This window comes from Brassica oleracea, chromosome C7 (genome assembly GCF_000695525.1).
Source record: "Brassica oleracea var. oleracea cultivar TO1000 chromosome C7, BOL, whole genome shotgun sequence".
Classification (NCBI taxonomy): domain Eukaryota; kingdom Viridiplantae; phylum Streptophyta; class Magnoliopsida; order Brassicales; family Brassicaceae; genus Brassica; species Brassica oleracea.
The window spans coordinates 17,558,371-17,573,262 of record NC_027754.1 but is presented as its reverse complement, the minus strand read 5'-3'; the positions used below and the strand labels follow the sequence as shown (position 1 = coordinate 17,573,262).

General features: G+C 46.0%; 1 long non-coding RNA gene across 1 annotated transcript in view; it reads left to right on the top strand.

Annotated features, from left to right (window-relative positions):
- The first annotated feature begins 8,594 nt into the window (after positions 1 to 8,594).
- Positions 8,595 to 14,892, top strand: part of LOC106304511 — an 11,178-nt gene continuing 4,880 nt past the window's right edge. The window contains exon 1 of the long non-coding RNA XR_001262765.1: positions 8,595 to 8,777. This is a non-coding gene — a long non-coding RNA (uncharacterized LOC106304511). The remainder of the gene's footprint in view (positions 8,778 to 14,892) is intronic.

The following is a 14,892-nucleotide window of genomic DNA, read 5'->3' as shown; positions in this document are numbered from 1 at the left end:
GGAAAAAATGGAATATCTCCATTTTTATGCTATCGCGGCTTAAGGGCAGAAGAAGAAAAGCGTAAACCGACCTTGGAGCCAGTATATAAGGGGTCCTAGGCGAGAGGCATAAAAAAGACTTTTTCGGAGAAAACTTAGCACTTAGAGCAATTAGGCAACTTTCCGTTTTTGTTATTTCGAGCTGCGACTCAACTAGGTTTTGCAGTCTTAGGTTGTTAGAACTAGGAACCTCGCCGACAGCTCTCGTGGCCAAGGCTTCTACTTTGTTGTAACGCTCATACGCGGATTCGGAATAAAACTCCTTTTGCTCTCTTTTACGATTTCTTATACTTTATCGTTGTCATTATTATGTTCTGATTGCTTGGCATGTGGTATTAGCAGATATCCGGGACCTCTGGGAAATTAGGGTTTTCCTAGTTTCCTTATTTAAACGAAAATCGACAGTGCGAATTTCGGTTCCCACAGGTATCTGACTAAACATGTAGTCTTATTCTAGTTTCCTTTCTCCCTATATCTCTCTTCTCTGAATCTCATTAGTTTCAATTTCAATGAATGTTGATGCTGATACAGTCCATCTTGTTCATCTCATTGACTTTTCTACTTTTGTAGCTCTTTTTTTGACAAAGTGTAGCGAATACTGGGGTCACAGGAGACACTCCTACCCCTCGTTTCCACAATGTGTGATCATTCCCTTCAGACTAAGAATAATGGGGTCACAGGAGACACTCCTACCCATCTGCCTCTTCCAGGAAATCATTTCAATCTTTTATTATTATTTTTTTCGTAAGATGCCGAAGAGAGGAGAGAAGGAAACCAAAAATTTACAGACTTGTACCTTTCAGAGCTGAAAGAGAAATCCGATCCAATATATACCAAGCCCCAAAACAAGCAGGTTGGATTGTTTAAGGTTGGAAGTCAGCTTCGGTTCCTTCAGACTCTCTCAGCTAGCATGGATGTTATTGGCAGGTGATCCCTTTGGTGTTTCCATTTAGTACACCCTGCAGTAAATAACCTCAAAGAATGGTGCTAGAGAGTGGTTAGATAGTAAGTAAAATTGAAAAAGTTCATCATCCCCTTTTTGACTCAATAAAAACTTTTTGAAAATTTTTTAGATAAGAGTCATGAATAGATCAATATCAGTAAACCTTCCCCAAGACTTAAACTACACTGTCCCCAGAGTAAATTCAGTCTAAGTTATGGTGATAACTAAAACATGAGGACTCAATTTGAACAAGTAAGAACGATATACACGACCGAAATTGATGTCGATCGATGTCAAGTTGTTTTCATCGGTCGCCACTTGAAATGTTCTGTCAATCGATGTCGGCAGTGTTTCGTCGGTCGATTCTCATGGCAAACGTCTACTCGGATCTTCTTTTTCTCTTTTTTTTTATATAATGACCTGCAAAATTTTGAAATAATATAAGTATTAAATTAATAAAAACCAATTAAATATTACCTAATAGTGAGTTGCCTCCCACTCAGCGCTTTGTTATAGTCATTTAGCTTGAATTTGGAGGTGATTACGCTAGTAACGTGGAAAGCTGGAACTTGCTGGTAAACAGGTTTCCATCTCTTCTCTGCGCTTGTTGAACCATGTACCAGTGAAGTCTCGCATTGCTTCATCTCCTCTGCGCCATTTGTCCTTCATTGTTGCAGTTGCATCCTCTATCTTCTGCAATCTATCACCAAGACTTTCAAGGTTGAATTGATGTCTCATGAGTGTGGCGTATGTGCCAGCTGAGATCTCCTCTCCATGGTTGTATGTATCAGACATATCTGATTTCACCTTTGGTACTAGCCTTCCTCGGTTTGTAGCTTTGTCGATCGATGTTCCTCTGCTACTGTCGATCGATATGTTGTTACGTCTGTCGATCGATGCCGATGCTTCTGGTCAACGGGCGATGTATCTCTAAATCTCCACTATCTCCCTCTGTATTGGTTCTGTCTGAGAATTCAAAGAGCTCATGGTAAGGTCCATTGGGAAATAGATATCATCACATCTCCTATCAAGCCTCTCTTTTGTTGATTCCAATGTTCTGTAGATCTCTTCTATAAACTGATCAATCTCTGCTCTGGTTTAAGAATCTGGTTGAGACTTCATCGGATTTGAGTGTGGTAAGTTGTCGTCGACCGATGCTGGTAGGCGATTATCGATCGATACTGGTCGACGTTTGTCGATCAATGCTGGTCGAGAAGCTTCGGCCTCACGCTGTGTTTGAATTTTGGCTATGTCTTGCGTCATCTCCTCCATGCATGTAGTCCACCAACTGATGCTATCATTCAGTGGGCATTAGACACCATCAAGTTTCATCTCGAAGTCTCCTTCATTCTTCTCTTGGGCTCCACCGACTACATAGAACATCTCATTGATCTTGTCCTTGGTGTAGATTTCTTTTACTAGTTTAGTTTGTGTGAATGAGCTAGCATGTTCTGGAAGACAGATATAGCTGTGCTCGTCTCTTGAAGCTCTTTCCAGAAGCCTTCTGATATCATCTTTGGATACACGGACGACGTGTCCATCTACATCTCTTGTGTGGCCCTGATCGTCTCTGTAGACTCCATATTCATCATTTTCCTCCTAGTGAAATCTCCTAGTTCCATCACGGTCATAAGCGCGTTTTCCAAAATCAGGACGTCTATCGATCGATGTTGGGTCATCAACGTCGATCGACGGTCGAGTATGATGTCGATTCTTCTTCTTGAAACGATTGTCTAATCCACCAGTTGTGTCATAGAACTCGTTTGTAACCCTCTGCTGGTGCTCTGGAATGTTGCGTTGTTGCATGAAGAGGTTGTCTGCTTTATTAGCCATCTGAAGAATGTCTGCAATGTCCTCTCTGGATATTTGCAGTGCATGCCCATCTATTGCTCTTGCATATCCGCCTGGGTCCTTGAAAATACCAAATTCTTCCTGTGTTAGATACTAATTATCATGTTTAGCTTTTTTCGCTTACGGTGGATGGTGGTTTCTGACGGATGTCGATCGATGATGGTCGGTTTTTGTCGATCGACGGGGGGTTTGTTCTGGTTAAAGGACGATAGAAACGGGTCCCTTTTCCACAAGCTTCTGCAAAAAGTGAATCTGTATCTGAACGTTCCTGTTGGTTAAGTAGCTCTTCAGTTGTGAAACCTTCGTGGAGTTCATCTGCTCGTGGCTCATGGATTGTCGTCTCCACTGCATAGCTCTCGTGATAGCGATCATCTGCCCAACTTCCAATTGAGTAATCTCCTTCTCGTGCATGGTCGACATTAGTGTCGATCGACGGGTAGTAGGCAATGTCAGTCTATGCTCATTTGCGGTTTCTCGTGTAATGATGAGTGTCGATCGATGTTGAGACGGTTCTGTCGATCGACGTCGCATTCCTTGCCAAGAGGAATGGTGGAGAGGTCAATCTTCCTCAGCACGAATGTTTATGTACTCCGTAGCTCATTCCTCCTCGTAATCTCATCATACTCCTCTGTATGCAGTGTATCTCTAGTATATTTCGCAGTGTGTACCGCCCTGGTGGGATTGTAGTAGTCGTCTTCCCAATCTCCTGAACTACTGTCGACCGATTCTTCCTTTGGAACGTCGATCGATTTTTGTTGAGCACTGTCGATCGACGTCGTAGTGTGAGTGTCGATTGACGCTGAATACTCTGTCTCATACTCGGCTCCACAGTGGCATGATGCGCTGAGTCCTGGATCATCAATTCTTCTGGAGGACGTATGTGGCTTCATGACTGGAATAGGGTTGTAGTGGACATGTGGATCTATGAGCGTCAAGCATAGCCGGTTGGTTTGCATGTTTCACACTGCCCCTACTGTTGATATGAAAGCTCTCTCAAGCACAAGAGAAGAGTTCCAGTTCAGCTTGATATCCAAGACATGGAAATCAACTGAAACTAGGGCATTACCAATTTGCACCTCTAGGTCTCTGACAATTCCTCCTGAGCTTTTCTTAGAACAATCCACAAAAGTGAACGATTCCTTGGAAGGCTCCACTTGCAGACCTAGATGATCTGCCATAACCCTAGGTAGAATGCTGACGGATGCTCCTGTGTCACACAATGCATGTGGGAATTCAATACCCTTCACCGTACATGGTATTGCGAACTTCCCAAGATCACTCTTCTTCTTCAATATAACCCTATTCTTCATCTTTTTTCTAGCTTTACAGAATATTCTCCTAATGTATTCTTTGGTCTCTCTGGTTTCTCTGAAGAACATCCACAATTTGTGGGTAAAATAGGCCTCCTCAAATGGCTTTTCAAATGGAATCCCTGAAGACTCTCTTTTGGAAATTTTCCATTTCCTTCTCATTAGCTTTGCTCGTCAGATGTTTCACCACTTTTTCCTTTCTTTTCCTCAGGGTTCTCCCCATAGAAACCCTATCAACTTCCATAGGATCTGCTGCATCATCTGAATGTGTACTGGTAGCCTCTGGTGGGTTATCTGAAGGTTTGGGTCATGGCCAGAGTGAATTGAGACATGCAACGTCTATCTTTAGCATCTGCACTCGGTATGTACGAGGTGCGCGTCGATCGATGGGCGCTGGAGGTTGTCGATCGATGGCGGTTTCTCTCTGTCGATCCATCGATCGACGGCGGGATCAGAATGTTGATCGAATTTGACATAAACAGAGCTGGGCGGATGTGGGTGTTTCGCTGTGAACTGTTCATGAGTTATGATCCTCACGATATTGTAAGATGCGGTCGACTATGTAGGTGTTGTCGATCGATGCTCGGGAGAGGATGTCGATCGGTTTTGGGTGATGTCCATCGACCGATGTTCAGAGCTCGGCGTTGATCAACACCAATGCGATACGCTGAAACTCATCAAACTCTCTATTTCGAAATCCCCTTCTTACAGCTTCTCTTACTTCACCACTTGCCAGAAGTCATCATCTACTATGATGGCATTGACGTGGTGCTTCATCACATCATCTCCTATCCCCCTTGTTGAGGCTTCTTGCCTTTTAACAGCTTCTCATGTCTGAACAACTTGCATCTCCAGCTTCTTCACATGAGTGTTCAAAATCTCAAACTTTGTGTTCAAGTTGTTGTAGACAGACAACCTTCCCATTGAAGTCCACTGTCATGCGCTGTTGTCCCTCAAGAACCTTATCAAGCATCTCTTCAATCTTGCTCTCCTGAGTAGGTGGTGGTGGCTTTTGGTAGTAGGAGTAGGGTTTCTGGTACTGCGAACTCTGGTTGAAATTACCCCTCTGTCCATTGCCATAGGAGTTTCTGTTCTGACTCTGGTTTCCAGAACCCTGGAATCTAGTTCCATTGATGAAGTTCACATCTTCTTCTACCTATGCTCTCCCCTCTGTGAGTACAGCCTTTGCATCCTCAACTAAACAGATCTTCTTCCTGAGAAGCTTATGAACACTGTCCAGCTTTGCCTTCACCTCATCCATCTGATCATTCCCAAGAATGGTTGCAGATCTTTTCCTCTCAAAATCAGTGTTCTTCGTGCTTCTGCTGGATGCTAAGTTCTCAATAACTCTCACAGCCTCCTCTGGATTCCTTGTGTTGAAGTTCCCATTGCTGGAAGCATCAAGAGCCATCTGATATTGCACCTTGATGACTCTGTAGAAAGTACAGAGCAGCTGTACTTCATTGAATCCATGGTGTGGGCAATCTCTCTGATAAGACTTGAATCTGATCCATGAGCTTCTGAATGATTATGCAGGCTCATGAAGGCTCCTAAGTGAATGTAACGATCTTGGTCCTCAAGTCTTCAGCACGCGCCTCATCAAAGAAGTTGCATAGGAATGCATTCTTGATGTCGCCCCAGGATGTGAGAGATCCTGGTGGTAACTGCTTAAGCCAATGCGAAGCATCTCCAGCAAGTGAGTACTTGAAGAGCCTCCCTCGACTTTAATAGCAGATATAAGATCCTCGAACCTCTCCAGATGGTCTATAGGATGCTCGTGAGATAACCCATAGTAGGGTGTCTGTCCCATGAGTGTGTAGTACTGCGGCTTCAACTCAAAATTCCGCCCTCTGGATTGGTGGAGGACGAATGGCTGATCTGTTGGTGTAGAACTGATCTGGACGGTTATAATTAGCCAACGTTATGGGTCGAGCAGCCTCATCTATAGATTGAGCAGCTCCTGTAGCATCAGTATCAGACTTAAGGATTACAGCCCCCTGAGCATTTATCCTCTGACCTGTTGCATTACGCAGATGACCCTCCTGGTCATACAAGTCTCCCTTATCATCACGTACAAGAATCAAAGTCGCAACCATGTCTCGCGGCTCAGTATCAATCGATTTCCGGATTGAAGTGTCGATCGATATCGGATGGAAGATGTTGGTTGACGGAAGAGTGTCTTCGGTCGAAGGTGGAAATCGAGTGTCGGTCGACGAGACTGGTGTCGGGGACGACAGTGGTTGACGAGAATCGAGCGACAAACTAGTGTTGTTGTCGGCCGATGAGGAGCCTCTTCCCTTGTGGATTGCACGTTCCAAACTTACAAGATCTGATGAGGATAACAGTTGAGTTTCCTTGTTGCTTCTAGTACTGTTGGGCATGAACCTGAAAAGACAAGAAAAATTTTGTGTCAAAAAGTGGGTTTTAAGAAGAAACCTAGGCTAAACAAGATTAAATCTGTAAGACGGTCAAAGCACCCTGGCAACGGCGCCAAATTTGATCTCACTCAAATAACCCTAAAGAGTGAATTACTCTCAACTAAGAGGTTCAGTTGTAGTACTTAGGGATCGAATCCACAGAGAGCTAGGGAACCTAATAAATCTAATCAGATTAGTTAAGCTAGGTTGTTTAATGATTTAAATATAAAGTTGCAAGTTTGTGAGCAAAGTAATTGCTTGATTGATTTATTGGGGTTTTGGTACTTAAATGGAAATAGCTAGACTTAGGGTTTTTATTCAGGAAATCATGATTATAATCCTACAGATGCTTAACAAGTTGCATGCATGATATTATAGAGATCAACACTTATAAACAAACCATTAGGCTCTCGCTATCTAGGTTTGTCAAATGACCTTATATTAGTGTCGATCGATGATTATATAAGAATATCGATCAATGCACTTGTTGAACCGTCGACCGATTATTCGATAGGAATATCGATCGACACTTTTGATCAAGCGTTAATGCGCGGGTTAAATGTGCTCACTAAGCTTCCTAGATCAGCTCTCGCCTTACTCTAGCAATCTTAGCTTAGTTAGGATGGATTCATGGTGAGATGCAAGCTATCGCTTATATCTACAACTCCTAGGGCAAGTTCTAGGTAGCTAATCTAGAAGCAGACATTAATGACAATCCTAAAGATGAATAACACAACTTAGCAATCTATAGTTGGGGCTAATCCCTCATCACCTATTTAAATCCTAAAATCTAAAAAGAGAACTACTTAGACATGACCAAGCAATTCATAACAACAATAAGGTATAAAAACTGCATAGATAAATAGACAGATATCAATGGAGTTCCAACACAAATAATATTTGGGTCTTCTCTCCAATCTACTAAAAATCCTAAAAAACCTTTGCTGTGAAAATAGTAAAACAAGAAAGCACACTTTGCCTCAAACATGTTGGCAAAGCTTATATAATTCGGTTAAAACTCGTCAGGGGTAATCTTCTAAAAGTGAAGACTTGGGCTCTAAGACGTCGGAAACAAAACGGGCTTTCTGCACGCTTCGCTATCGGTCGATGTCACAAGGTGTGCATCGATCGATTATTGTCTCTGAGTGTTAACCGATGGTCAGCTCGGATGCTTCATCCAAATATCTCCAAAATGCTCCAAAATCATCACTTTCTCCCAAATCACTCATGATCTTATAAATAAAATAAATAGACTCTATAATATAATAATTAGTTATAAGAACACCTATAAACCATGGCTTAAAATGAGTAAAATCCATGGTCTATCAATAGCATCAGTTGGTTGACTACATGCATGGAGGAGATGAGGCAAGACATAGCCAACACTACAGGAAATATGAGTATTAATATCATCAGATTATAGGGTTCATGACAATTTTGCTATTGTATACTAACACTTATATTTTTTAAAGCGTTTGTCAATTCAAAACGCTATATTTGTTATCGCGGAAAAATAAAATGTTTTAGCCGCGTTAATTTGATAAGTATAAATGTTTTATCATTGCAGATCCAAAATTAAAAGCTATTGTAAATGTAAAATATCTCAAATTTTAGTCAAAATAAAGTTAACATCTTTGACTAGGCTTGATACATACCCTGTCGACCTTCTTCACTTTTTTATTTTCTGAAACTTTTCTTCGCTGTTTCTGAACCCCTATTTTTCTTCGTTGTTTCTCAAAAAAAAATTTATAAAACAATCGTTCATCGGAAGAGACGCAGACCAGAAGAACGCTCGCTCGCTAGCCTTTTACTATTTTGTAAATCAAAATCCTTTTCGCAAGCGATTCTCTGGTACTGTTCTTAGGTTTCGAAATCAATTTTTTCTTCTGGCGTTTACATCCGGAGAAAGCGCCGGAGGTTTTGGAGTCAGCTCCTCACCGTCTCCAATCGTCGTCTGCTATCCCTCGCCATCGCAGTCAGCTCCTCACCGTCTCGGAGCTTCACCGTGACCAAGCCTCTTCGTCTTGCTCTGCCGTCGTTGGGCTCCAGATCTGGCGAAGAGAAAGCTTCGCTGTGACCGAAGGCAGAGCAGAGCAAGGAAGGAATTAGTTACATCAACAGCCCAAAAGCCATGGACTCATAAGCTCGTCTCCAATATCCTCCTCTCCTTACCCAGATTCTTCTTCACTTCCCCACGTTCCATTGGTGCGCAAAAGGGTATATGTCTGATTATGTTCTTGTTTCTATTGGGGGGTATTTGTTTGAACGGGATTCAGTCGACTAGATTGAAAGAAGTCTGGGATGACTAAAGACGTTTTATTAGATTGGACTGAGGGGTTACAAGAGTGACAGGAAAACAAGAGAACAACAAGATCAGAGAAATCGCTAAAACCCTAGATCTAGCCGTTTAGTATGTAAAAATCCAAAAGATCCCCTACTTGTTGCTTCCTCTCCCCTTTTTATAGGTCTCCAACCCTTGATGCCCTAATTTCGTGCCACTTTGGGCCTTGATGCGAAAGGCCGAGTACACGGGCCCGGACAGAATTCCCTTCAAGCCGGGTACTTTTGGTCGGCTTGGTCGACCGGCTAAAAGTACTCTAAGATCAAGCTCTCGTGTTTTGCCGCCGAGCCGACCAAACTAATCCAACTTGCTGGATTAGGGCCCGTTATTCGATGGACCTTGTGGAGGGATGTAATCCATCTCCTACAATAAGTTTCCTCCCCAGTTCACTTGTGAGCGGCGCGGCGGTCTCAGTGAATTTGTGGGTCAGGTTTATTCGGATAGCAGGTTCTAATGCAAGGGATAATACTTCCCGTTTAGTCGTCGGCGTGTGCTTTTAGTCGCATGATGTTCTGTAAGTGTCTCTAGTCGCTCCGAGTAGAGTTTAGTCGTCGATGCGTGCTTTCGCCTCTTAGTCTTTACGATGAGATACATTTTACTCGGGTGATAGATTATTTTGGGTGAAAAGACGGGGATCGGTTTTGTTGGTTAACCGGAGACCGGTTTAAATAGAGATCGGGAATCGATTCCGGTCTGACTACCTGATTGAAAACCGGTTCCAGCGAGAAGCTGAACCATCGCGAGTAAGTTCCTGGGCATTTAGGCGGCCTTTGAGGCCTATTTAGGACTTCATAGACCTAATGATTGCGCTCGGAAAACGTGCCTTCGTTTTTGCTATAAATAGGTATCTCTCCTTCGCTTTCGTCATTCTTCTCTGCAGATTCAGGTATTCCGTTTTCTCTCCTTTCTCTCTACTTTTACTTTCTCTCTCTAGATAGGTTTTTCTGCGTAGACTCGTTTGTATCGTTCGGCGGTTGTAGTCGTCCCCTGCATTAAGGAACATGCCTCCGAGAAGTCGATTGTCGCGGGAAGAAAAAGGGAAGGACATCGCAGATTCTCCGAGTCCGACCAGAGATGCGTCAGCAACTGGCAGCCCACTGGACGACTTTGACTTGATTCATCACGATGCTCTTCGGGATACAGAGAACATGACCCTATCTCAACGTCTTTTGGTCGCTGATGCTCATAGGATGATCCGTGATGAAGGCGCGGACCGCGTTGAAGTCGGGAGCAGCGACACAAGCGGAAGTGAGAACAGAGTGGGGGGACCAAAGCGATGCTGTAACCGGTTTCGAACGTGGCGACGCTAATGCGTCTGGTCGATCCTCGACGAATTCGGGGCGGGTTCGCGAGAGAGTTTGTTTCGACCAGATAGATTGTCGTCCAACTATCTATCATCCTGGTGGGATCTTTGAAGAACTGGCTGCGCTGCCACCCGAACTGCTACGGGATCCGCGGGCTCAGTCGTGGGGGAATGTTTGGATCCTGCGCTTCTCATCATACCTTGAGGAATCTTTTAAGGGCGAGCGGCGGTGCAGGTTACCTACATCATCCCGTCTGCTGAGCAGCGTCCCTGGTCGCCTCCGGTTGGTTATCAGTGCGTATATGAGTCCTACTTCTGGGATCATACGAAGCTATGGTTCCCGATCCGTCGGTTGGTAACGTCTTATGCATTCCGCCGAGACATTGCCATCCCTCAGCTTTTGAACGGGTCGCTGCGAATAGCCGTCATGTTGATGGTAATGGCAGCTGAGATGGACATCTCGATGAGTGTGAGGGTCTTCGAGGAGCTGACTTTCACGAATGTGGAGCCAAACGGGATTTTCTCGGTGAAAATGCGTTCGAATTACAACATCTTGACCGGTCATCCAAATAAGACGCAGGATTGGCAGCGCGCGTACTTTTTTGTGAAATCTGATGAACATGCCTTCGAAGAGCCGCCGGGGGACGACTACCGCGTTCTGTGGAACCGGCAACTCGGTAGAGACTCGTCTGTTGGAGTTTTGTTTTAGTCGTTAGTTCTAACCCTTCTTATCCTTGTATTTTCAGTTCGTCACCCGAATACGATCGCCTACCCCGAGAAGTATTTTGAGAGTGCTCAAGCGATCACAGCGCACAGTCATCTTCGTTGGACGGATCTCAGTCGAGAGTGGATACGTCGTCAGCAAGCTAGGATCGCTAGAGGTAAGCCTGCTGATTGGTTTTAGGGCCTGTTCGAGTCTCCTTTTGCGATTTTCATGTTGATTCTCTGCTTCTGTAGTTGATTGGGAGTCGAGGCTTCCTTGTGTTCTCGGTCAACGTAAGTCGCGCCTCCCTTTGTTTACGCGTAAACAACAGAGACTTCTCGGCAAAGCTAAAGAAATGGATGGAGTTCCGGATCTAAGCGCCCTGTTGAAAGGGAAGTTGCAACTGCTCTCGAAGAAATCGACTACAGTCGATCCTCAGGGAACATTTAACTCTGGAGTCGACGGCACTTCTGAAGGTGGTGGAACCTCCAGGGAAGGGGCCTCCAAAAGAGCCTCCAGAGAGGGGGGCCCTATTGCAGTCGATCAAGGGGTCAGAGCAGAGACTTCTGCTTCAGGTCCCAAGAAGAAGAAAAAGAGCAAAAAGACCAAGGGGGAGCGACCGACGAGGCTCCTCCCGAAGGGTCTGCTTCCCTCGAGGTGACTTACGAGGGTTCGAAGGAGAAGAAGAAGAAGGATAGGAAGAAGAGGTCTCGTGGCGGGGCTGCTTCCTCTGTCGATAGAGGTGAGAGCCTAGCAGAAGGGCAAGAGGCTGTTTTAGTCGGGGCGGTGCCAGATGGTCACCCGAAGAAGAGAACTAAGAGGTCTGTTGAGGCAGAGCCCCGTCCTTCTACCTCCGGCGCGACCCGTCCTTCTACCTCCGGCGCGAATGCCGCCGATGCAACCTTAGTCGACGCTGTTGGGGAGGCCAGCGGTACTCCGAAAACTCCGTCGGAGGAAAGGAGGAAGACAAGCTCGCGAGAAGGAGGTTCTGGTGGTGAGCCTGAAAGGTCTGCTCCAGACTTTTCTGCGAGACAAAGATCTCGATCTGAAGGTTCTGTAGCGAAGAGAAGGAGGATAGAATTCCCTGATCGCGTCGAGTTTTCCTACGACGAGACAACTCCCCTAATCCTTAATCCTCTTAGGTGGGCAGAGCTGACGCGTCAAATTCGCGGTGGGACGAAAGAGAAACCGCAATTGGAAGACCTGTACTTCAAGAATGAATACATTGACACTGCTTCCTCGAGAGCGCGGGTAACTGCGCTACCTTTCAACTTTTATCTCCTTCTTTGATTTATTGGGTTCATCCATCTCACGTGGTCTATGTTAGTCGTTTTGCAGAGTGACGGGAGCATGAACTTCCTCGTTGAGAAGTATGACAGTGCTCTGAAGCACACGATGATCCAGTTAGGATCTTCAGAGAAGCTTGCCCAGGCGAGGTTGAAGGCCATCGAGAGAGTAAGGGCGGAGCATAAGAAGGCTAATGAGAAGGCTGCGAAGGAGAAAGAAATTCTTCGAGTGAAGTTCGAAGAGCTGGAGGGTAAGCTCAAATCTGCCATAGCGGCGAGGAAAGAGCTTGCCCGAGAGAACACTCGTTTGGAGCAAGCGGCTGTGAACCTGGAGAAGGAGAAGACTGAGCTACTCGAAGAGAGGAACACTGCGGTAGAGAAGTTGATCAAAGAGAGGCAACGCTTGAGGGACTCCTGGGGTTTGGAGGTTACTCGTGAGAGGGAAAGAGTCGAAGCTGCTATGATCGAGAAGGCAAATCGCCGCTTTGGTCGCGTGTGCGACCTTTTTACTCGCTTGGAGGCCTTTGGGAAAGCGAAGAGCCTGTACGGTCAAGCTTCGGGAACGAAGAAGTGCCTCGAGATGATACGGGCAAGCGGGACGGAGATCCCGCAAGAATTGATCGACATCTTTGATGAGCAGTAGAAGCTCTATGAGGCGGAGGCTACGAAACTTTGTGTAGGTCCGCTATCTGATAGCGACCTCACTCTTTCTCTGCTGGGACTCCCTTCCTGCTTCGCCGAGGACAGGTTTAGAGCGTCGTTTGATCCTTATGGGTCGAACGTAAATTTGATCGGACCGGAGACGGCTTCTCAGCTTATTACCTCGCTCGAAATTACCGAGGAGCCAACAGAAGAGCCATTGGTTGACGTGACATCGGTCCCTGCTGAGCACGTCGAGGTTCCGGAGGGAGGTGGTCTTGAAGAGGTCCCTGGAAGGGAGAACCTTGAGGCAGACGACACTCCTATTCGAGAGGAGGAGACCAAGAGCGTGGGCATCGAGGATCCTGTCCTCGTCTCGGGTTCTTCTTCTGAAGGACGAGAAGACGAAGAGGAGGAAGATGATAGAGTCGAAGAGACGTCGCCGCCGCAGCCCGTCGAGGAAGAGACAGCCAACGAAGTTGGAGATGGAGATGTTCAGAAACCCTCATCTCCTGCTGTGGATTTCCCTGTCCCCGTTCCTACTCGAGTGGAAGACTCAGCTGCTGCCGCTACTGAAGATCCAGTTGGTCCCCCTGCTCTTGGGACGCCAGAGGAGGACGATCAAGATTTTGCGCCTTGACGTTTTGCCTTTGTTGTTTTCCTTGTGAACAACGAGGGGTGGAAGGGCTTAGTCGGATGTTCCATTTGCTGCAGAAGTCCTTGAAGTTGCCTGACATGAACTGTGATCCGTTATCAGTAACGATTTCATAAGGTAGGCCGTGGCGGCAGATAATGTTTTTCCAGACGAAATCACAGACTTCTTTGTCTGTGACTTGAGCGTAGGCTTCAGCTTCGATCCATTTGGTGAAGTAATCAGTGAGGACGAGAATGAAACGCTGCTGGCGGGAGCAGGGAAGGGGTCCGATGATATCCATTGCCCATCGCATAAACGGGTATGGCGCGGTCGTCGTTCGTAACATTTCAGTTGGACAATGGATGCTTGGTGCGTGCCGTTGGCATTTGTCGCAGCTTCTAGCGTAGGACTCGCAATCAGCGTTCATCGTCGGCCAGAAGAAGCCTAGGCTTCTCACTTTGATCGCTAATGCTCATCCACCCGAATGGTTTCCTCCGGCGCCTTCATGCGTTTCGGCCATAACCCTGACTGTTTCATCACCGTGGATACATTTGAGGAGTACTTTATTCGCAGTCCATCGATGGAGTTCGTCGTCTAGGACGACGTAATAGGCACTGCGTGTTTTCAGTCGGCGGGCTGCCCATTTCTCGGTTGGAAGTTCTCCCTTTGGGAGATAGTCAATGAACTCAGTTCTCCAGTCAGGGCGGAATCTGTCAGTATCGGGCGTAACGGTTTCGGTGACTGGGGCTATGATGGTGGTTTGGTCCATTGAGATATCGACGCTCGGCTTCTCCATGCGGTGTATTGGGGTGGTTCGTTTAACCTGATCCCGAAGCTTGCTTCCAAGGGCTGCGAGTGCGTCGGCGCAGACGTTTTCTCCTCTGGGAACTTTGACGAGTTTGAAGAATTCAAAATCTGCGGCTAAGCTTTGTACTATCTTGAGGTAAGCGTCCATCCGATCGTTGCGGGCGTCGTAGTCGCCGCTAAACGGACTGGCGACTAACTGCGAGTTGCAGTAGGCTCTTAGGCGTTTAGCCTTGACAGCTTATGCTAAGCGGAGTCCAGCGATCATAAATTTGTATTCTGCTTCGTTGTTCAAAGCTGGAAAGCCGAAGCTAAAAGACTGTCTGATCAGTTCTCCAGTCGGGGATTGTAGTTGGACTCGGTACCTGCACCCTTGTTAGTCGAAGATTCGTCGACATGCAGTATCTAGTTCGGATTTGGGAGTGTGAGGTCTTGCTCCAACTCCGGGGCCAATTCGACTAAGAAGTCTGCAAGAACCTGAGATTTTGCCGCAGTTCGGTTCTTGTAGATGATATCAAGCTCACTGAGTTCGATAGCCCACTTCGTCAGTCTTCCGGACCTGTTTGTATTTTGGGGTATCGTTCGGAGGGGCTGGTCGGTTAATACTTCCACCGAATGTGAC